This window comes from Nicotiana tabacum, chromosome 9 (genome assembly GCF_000715075.1).
Source record: "Nicotiana tabacum cultivar K326 chromosome 9, ASM71507v2, whole genome shotgun sequence".
Lineage (NCBI taxonomy): Eukaryota > Viridiplantae > Streptophyta > Magnoliopsida > Solanales > Solanaceae > Nicotiana > Nicotiana tabacum.
Window position 1 is genome coordinate 105434209 of NC_134088.1, and position 8906 is coordinate 105443114.

At 35.5% G+C, this 8906-nt stretch overlaps 1 long non-coding RNA gene across 1 annotated transcript; it reads right to left on the reverse strand.

Moving 5' to 3' along the window:
• Positions 1-211: 211 nt before the first annotated feature.
• Positions 212-3197, reverse strand: LOC107776327 (uncharacterized). The gene is made up of 4 exons (XR_001645922.2): positions 3070-3197; positions 2126-2213; positions 1055-1129; positions 212-461 (listed from the first exon to the last, which is right to left on the reverse strand). It is a non-coding gene; the product is annotated as an uncharacterized LOC107776327 (long non-coding RNA).
• Positions 3198-8906: the final 5709 nt, after the last annotated feature.

Consider the following 8906-nt stretch of genomic DNA (forward strand, 5'->3'; position numbering starts at 1 on the left):
TGTGGCGGTTTATAAAACTAATTAGCGGCAATTTGTAACTTCCATAATATGATTTCAATGTTTTAAAAAAATAATTTGTGGGAATTTATAACCCTCACAACTTGATCTCAATCTAATAAAAAAAATTAATAGTGGCAATTTGTAACTACCACAATATCTATCTGAAAGTTTATATTCGAGGATTCAATATAATAATTTTACTAAATAACTCTCACAACAGAAATCAAATTCCATTAAAAATATCAATACTAACAAACATCACAATTTCAAATTCATATCAAACAAAAATTATACAAATAAATGTATGATAACTTAAACATTATACAATAAAGAGTAGATCCTCATCCTCAATAAATAAATATACAAAGTGCAATGTACTTGCTTGGTGATTTGCATTGTTATCGCTTGATGCTACTCTTACATCCATGAGGGGAAGTAGATCGGCTCTCCACATCACTAAGCTGAAATAATGAAACAAAAATATTTGATGAAAAACTTATAATTGACTAGCATTTTGACAAACCAAAAGCACAAATCCAGTTACATAAATAGATGAAAGCTCTAATTTTTTTAACAAATTGATCTGTCACTTGGTCTAATCAAGGCATTGAACAGAAGTTGCTGGATATTATCACATGAATAGGAGCTAAAGTACAAAGTTAATTCCTCGTATATCATCACAAATCTTACCTCAACGACCTACTCTACTTGGCAACATAAATTCTGGCCATATTCATGAAATAAAAAAATCACCTACGTAACTATTAAAGTATAAGTCAACCTCTATAGTTTTTCTAACATTAGAATTCAACAAATAGAGTAAAAGTTATAATCCAATCCAATAATTAACGGAAGATGAAAAGTTGAACACTAACAGCACCGAAAAACTCAAGTAGAAGAAATGAGCGGATAAAATAGGAGCCATAAACTAATAATTAGTTAAACAAACCAAGCCAGCGTCAAAATCTTTTGGAGCTAACTTCAAACAAAAGAAGCAACAAAAAAGTGCCAAAACTTGAACAAAAAAAATAGAATTTATATATTACCAACTTACTTCAACGTCTAATTTGTTAAGGGACTTAATTAAATTTCGCAGACATGAATTCCATTAGTATCTGTATCAGTACCGCTGCAAGAGAATACGAAACAGATTACTCTTAATAACATACAGTACCAAGGGAAAAGAAGTGAAAGGATTGAAAATGTAGGAGATAACTTAGTGACATCTCAACAATCGAATTGTGAAATTTTTGTTTGATTAGTTTCTTTTAGTAATTTTCTTTTCATCAGTTAACCATCTCAGTATCCTTCAAAATTATAAGAAAGCAATATCATTAAGCTAATTAAATAATTAGAACATGCCCTTCATATAACCAACTATCACCATAAGAGTGTCAGGGACCTTTGTTATTTCTGAAAATTATTGTATATTTCAGTAATCAGTAGTCTTAGGGATAAGAAAACTCCAAATGCAATCAATTTAATAGAAAACCACCACTTATATATGTGTTGTGAGTTTAGATTAGTACATCAAGTTTATATCCACCCGTAGCCACGTATGTAGAAAGATGTCAATGAGCCAACTGTGTTACTTGTTCCCGAGGCTACCATTTTTTGTTTCACTTAAAGTAGTGTTCAATGCTGCAAATGTTCTTTCAATTATTCTTGCTTCCTATAAGTCGTGAAGTTTGTTATACAAAAGATAAGCTTTCTCTGAAACGAACACCTGGCCAAGAAATGAGTTAACAAGCATAACTTACCCCTCAGTGCTATCATACCAATACAACAATCCTGAAACCTTTGCCCACATATTCACCAGTGAAAGAAATTTTTTTCACCATGCTTGTTTGCACCCAAATAGGTCATGCATGAAAAGGGAAACAGGAAGGAGTATAACAGAGATAGTTCTGACTAGTCATTGAAATTTTCTTTATAATGATAAGAAATGTCTAGATGCTTCAGATAAGTCTTAACTCAAAGTCGGAACTACTAGATTTTCACTGATAATCATGGTTAAACAAACATGTTGGAATTACTTAGATGCTTTATTCATTTGATCAAAAGTACTCATGAATAACAAGAAATCCATACACATTTGTAGAAGCAAACACAAGGAGTGCCTTACCTTCACGAACTAGCTCAAATCTTGGATGATCAATCCGTTGCTTTAGATTATCCTTTGTTCCATTGGAGTAATTTTCTACAACAATCACCTGAGAATATGCAAAAGTTAATGTAATTGTACTCATGCTTCTAATCATTTTTTATATACAAGGATGCAATAGTTGCAAATATACAAATGAAAACCAAACTTAGAAGATTGTACCTCATTCTTCTCATTTTACATTAGTTTGTCAAAAAAGGCGAGAGCCGATAGTATAGACCATCTACCAAATTCCTCATGTTGGTCTGTGATTATGATAGTTCGTGAATAGTAAACAATGCTAACTAATATCAGAAAATCACACTAGTATCTCGTAAAGCAGCCTTGATTAAACATTAACTAGAGTACTACATTATGAAGAGGCTCGAAATCAAAATTCTACTTAATTGTAACAAGAAGGAAAACAAAAAATCAATTCGTAGACCATTAGACCATCAATCCCCAAGCTGGACCAACTTACAAACAATTCAAAAATCAAACCCAAAACTTAGTAGTGATCAAAGTCGTTGGACAAAGAAAGAGTGCATTGCGTCGTTCCCCGTACTTCAAAATTCTAAATACATAATCCATCCAATAGCCAAAATAGGGAAAACTTCAATCAACCGCAAAAGACTAAAGATCTCCCAAATACCACCTAATACAAATATACAGTCTCTCACTAGAGAGCCTTCATTTAAACGCGCACAGGATTCCCCCACAACAATTCTTAAAAGGGTAAAATTTACAATTAGACCTCGAGCGAAGGAACCAACACAAAATTGAACCAAAATATAACACAATACTAGTAATAATACATAAATCCGCAAGCATATCTTAAACAATTTCGAGTACGAACTCTATAACGAATAGTAAACAAAGGAGATATAGAGCAACTGGAAATAAAAAGAGTATGACGAAGTATGAACCTTTGTTGTTCTGATTGCGCCGACTTTCTCTCGGTAGAGAAGGTGATGAAGAGAGGAAATTTGGGCCTGAAAGATTTTGTGAGTTGGGGAGAGGGAATTGAATCCTGAAAAAAGGGGAGGGTGGGAGGGTGGGGGAAGGGAGGGAATTTTGCCTGCGAGATTCTGAAAATATTCAGTCTAATCTCCAAATTACCCCGTAAGGTGCCGATTAAAACCTAAGAAGATAGTGTCCAGTATTGTCTTTTAGCGTCATTCTTTGCTTCTAGTTTTCTCTTTTATTTCCTTTTTATTATTTTAAAAAAATAAACTTTGACAAATAAAATTAACCTACTAATACAACATACTTAAAATCTAATTGATATATACTACTACACAAAAAAAAGCAACGAAAAACAAAAGATCCAAACAAATAATAAATTAAATATAATACAAACTTACTAAAATTTATTAAAATAATTCATTTAAAATTCAAATTTCTAAATATCCTTGATTACATAAAATGTGATAAAATTATAAACGTGCTAATAGTTTTGCCTTAATTCACAACTCCTAATATTATGAAAATAAAAGATACTCATGGGCAGATGTCACGACCCCGAATTCCCACCGTCGGGACCGTTGTGACGCCTAACATTTTACTTGCTAGGTAAGCCAACGTTAGAGAATCATCTAAACCAATTCTTATTTCATTCAGTAAATAACAGCAATTAGCTAAGATGAATTATAGTGAATGCGGAATACTATAATGAAACTGCATTAATTACTACCACCCGAATCTGGAGTCACAATTCACGAGCATTCTAGAATTCACTACAAGAAATAGTCTGAAAAAAATATAATTATTTGGATGAAAGAAACAGTAAAACATAAAAGATAGACGGGGACTTCAAGGTCTGTGAACGCGGACAAATCTACCTTGAGTCTCCGAATAGCGGGTCCAATAGCTAAAATCCCGATCAACCCGAGCCGGTACCAAAATCTACACAGAAAGTGCAGAGTGCAGCATCAGTACAACCGACCCCATATACTGGTAAGTATCGAGCCTAACCTCGGCGAAGTAGTGACGAGGCTAGGACAAGACACCCACATATAACCTGAACAGTATAATCATGCTAATGAAAATAACAATAAATAAAGAAATAAAGCAGAAAATAATGGGGAGGAGACATATAGTGGGGGATTTCAATATAAGGAGTGAGAATAACGAAAAGACAGAATTAAACAGTAATCCGTAAACAAATTAAGCAACTAAAATAGTAAGGAAAAACTGCACGGTATCACCCTTCGTGCTTTTACTCTCAACCTCATCAAATAATAAATAAAACTGCACGGCATCACCCTTCGTGCTTTTACTCTCAACCTCACCAAATAATAATAGAACGGCACGGCATCACCCTTCGTGCATTAAACCTCTCATATTATGCACGGCATCACCCTTCGTTCTTTATCACTCATAAATCGTGGCACAACATCACCCTTCGTGCATTAACACTCACATATCATGGCACGGTATCACCCTTCGTGCTTTACACTCTTCCTCACAATATAAATAATGCATGCACAGCATCACCCTTCGTCCTTTACACTCCTCCTCACAAATTACAAAATCAATAACAACGGATAAACAGAAGTTTTACAAAGAAGCCAGTATTTTACCAATGTGTAATATCATAATGTAAACCTCAACCTTGAACCAATATTCAAAAAAATTACCAAATCTCGATGAAACTAGACATAAGTCACCCAATATTTCAAATAACAACGCTAAGCATGGATAGTAGGATTAAAGGCTACAAAATTTACAAAGAATAGGATTTCACTCGCATGCTATGACTCGACAACAATGCATAGATGCTCGTCACCTCATCTATACATCATATTTAACAACCAAACACGTAGCAAATAAACACATATTACATATTCCCTCAAGCCAAAGTTAGACATGACACTTACCTTGCTCCGAAAGCCACTTAATTCTCAATAACAACTTTTTCTCTAGAATTCACCTCCAAACCACTCGTATCTATTCAAAAATAACTCATTAATATCAAATATTGCTAAAGGAATCAATTATATTGCATAAATTAAATATCCCAAAATTTCTTCCAAAAAGTCAAAAATCGACATCGGGCCCGCTTGGTCAAAACCCGAGGTTCGGACTAAAATCCATTTACCCATTCACCCCCGAGCCCGAATATGTAATTGGTTTTGGAATCCGGCCTCAAATTGAGGTCTAAATCCCCAAATTTTCGAAATCCCTCGTTTCTACCCTAACCCCTAATTCTACCATGAAAACTCTAGATTTTAGGTTAATAATTCAAGAAATGTAATGGGTAATTGAAAGAAAATGGTTTAGAATCACTTACCAACACTTTGGGGAAGAAATGACTCTTGAAAAATCGCCTCACACCGTTTGGTTTTTGAGAAAAATAAATTTTTGGCTAAATCTCGTGTTTGGATTATGTTAAGTGCTGGGCGACAATGTTCATCGCGTTCGCGAGAGCACTGTCGCATTCGCGAAGAGTATAGGCTGCCAAGCCTTCGCATTCGCAAGACAGTTCTCGCGTTCGCATAGGCTACCCTTCCCTAGCCTTCGCGTTCGCAAGACAGTGTTCGCGTTCGCGATGAAGAAAAGGCTGGCTCCCCCTCCCAGTGCCTAACACTACGCGTTCGCGACGGGATTGTCGTGTTCGCGAATGGTAACGCCCACATCACTTCGCGTTCGCGACCAAGCCTTCGCGTTCGTGAAGAAGAAATCCCGGCCTCATCAGTTTACTCTTTGTGTTCGCAAGAGGACCTTCGCGAACGCGAAGAAGGACATGCCAGAACCCAGGCTCTGCAGAAAAACCCAAATTTTCAAAGTCCAAAACATCCCGTGGCCTATCCGAAACTTATCCGAGCCCTCGGGGTTCCAAACCAAACATGCACGCAAGTCTTAAAACATTATACGAACTTTCTCGCGCGATCAAATCGCCAAAATAACACCTAGAACTCCGAATTTAGCACCAAATCAAATGAAATTCTCAAGAACACTTTAAAATTCCTATCTTCTCAACTAGACGCCTGAATCACGACAAATCAACTTCGTTTCTCACCAAATTTCACAAACAAGTCTTAAATATCATAATGAACCTATACCGGGCTACGGAATCAAAATACGGACCCGACACTAACAATACCAAACATCAATTAATTCTTAACAAAAATTAATTTTCAAACTTTTAATTTTCATCAAAAATTCATAACTCAAGCTATGGACCTCCGAATTCAATTCTGGGCATACACCCAGGTCCCATAATTCGACACGGATCCACCGGGAAAGTCAAAATATGGATCCGGACCCGTTTATCAAAAATATTGACCGAAGTCAACTAAAATCAACTTTTTAAGGCAGAAATTCTTATTTTCATCATTTTTCAACATAAAAGTTTTTCGGAAACATGCCCGGAATGCGCACGTAAATCGAAGAGGGTAAAAATAAAATTTTTAAGGCTTAAGAGCGTAGATTCGAGTTCTAAAACATAAGATGATATTTTGGGTCATCACAGCAGATATTTTGTATTTTTTGTCACGACCCAAATTTCCAACCAAGGGGTCATGATGACACCCAACATCACTTGCTATGCAAACCAATACTTAATAAGACTAAATCCAACAACCATCTAAAATTTTCCCAGAACTAGTGTCACCGAGTACATGAGCTTCTACAAAACTACTAAATACAATATCTTAAATGACAAATACACTGTTTGATACGAATAAACAGTATAAAGTCTAGAAGTTGGATAACATCAAGACTTGCAGACGTGAATGCAGCACTACCTCGAGTCTCCACAACCAAGCAAGCTAGTTCGTCCTTTGAGTACCACTAAGTCCAATGCCAAAGTCTGCACAAGAAGTGCAGGAGTGTAAACCAATTCGTATTTTTACCACTAAGTCCTTTGAGCACCACTTCGTATCTTTACTCTCATCCTCACAAGCACGGAAATACCCCTCGTGTATATCAATCTTCCTCACGAGCACGGAAACTCCCTTCGTGCAATTCACTCTTCCCACCATGCATAAACATGTAAACCAATACCAAAAAAGGTAAAAAGAACAAATAATATCAAGAAGAGTGATTGAACATAACTTGCCATAAGGGAAATAGTCATCACTCATTACCAATAGCCAAATTAACATTTCAATAACCTTACTACCCAATATCACAACAAGATCAACACGACTACCAATATGAATAAGAATAGTCAAAGAGTTTCATAATCTAATTAAAGCATAAAATTCAGTTTTACCTGCATGCTTAACCCATAGCAAACGCATATACACCCCTCACCTTGCGTATGTGCCGCTCCCAACACATATAACACATAGCAATTAGACGCAATTACATTCTAATTTTCTCAAATCAAGGTTAACCAAGACACTTACCTCTTTCCAGTACAAATCAACCCTCAAATACTGCATTTTCTTTAGCACAAACCTCCAAACTACTCGAATATGGCAAATCAATACTCAAATAAGTTAAAATAGGCTTTAGAAACTATCATTGTATCCAAAAAGTCCGTCTTTAACATATTTAGAAAAGTCAACAAAAAGTCAACTCGGATCCACTTGGTTGAAATTCGAATTCACGACTAAATCCTGAATATCCATTCACTCCTAAGTCCAAATATGTAATTTGTTTCGAGATCCGACCTCAATTCGAGGTCTAAATCTCTAAACCCTATTTCTATTCTATGAAATCTTATATTTAGGGATGAAAATCTACTAAAATTAATTAAAATTAATAAGAAACAAGTTAAAGTTACTGGCCCTTGAAGACGGAAAAAGATTTCTCTTTAAAAATCATCTCCCACAAAGTCTAGGTCTCAAAAATGGAATAAAATAAACTAATCCTAAATTCTTTATTTTTACCCAGCTGCATATGCCGCAGTTGCGAACTCTTGTTAGCAATTGCGCAGCTTGCAAAAGCGAAACAGTGTTCGCAGATGTGAAAATGTCCTTGAGCCTTAGGTGTCACGAATGCGACACAGATCTCGCAATTGGGAGGGTCGCAAATGCGACTCCAGCTTTGCAATTATGAAGCTGGCCACCCCATCCCACCTTCACAAATGCGAGGCCCACTATGTAATTACGAACCTCGCATTTGCGAGAAGTTCATCACAATTGCGATAATTGCAGCACCAACAAATTCTAAGTTCTACGAAATCGGTCCGAAATCAATTCGAAACTTACACGGCTCTTCGGAACTCCATCCATACATCCACACAAGTATATAAACCTCATACGAACTCGTTCATAAGCTCAAAACATCCAAATAACATCAAGAACTAAAAATCACACATGAAAACTCAAAGATTTTAAAGTTCTTAGGTTTAAATTTTTAACTTTTTATAATAAGCGCCGAAATTTTTTATATAATATCTCAAATTATGAAATGAAATGTTAGAACTCTAAATGACTTATCGGGTCATTAAATTTTTTTTTTTTTTGCGTATTTATGGATCGGTACATCTATAGGTCGATGCAAGACATACTAAGTCATATGAAGCGACCTTCCATTTTATCCTCAATATATACAACTTGCACCTCTTGGCGAATGTGGTTAAGTTTTAATCTTATATAATCTTGAATAATTGCATATCCATCTTAGCATCCGCATTTGTGCAACACACATCTTGTGAATATATTGGACTTTAGCAATTCAACACTCACGACCATATACCATTGTCGGTATTATAACTATTTTAAAGAATGTTCCTTCTCTTTGATGGACACTATTTTGTCACATAACATCCCGATAGCACTAGTCTGTTCAACCATCTAATTTAACTCTA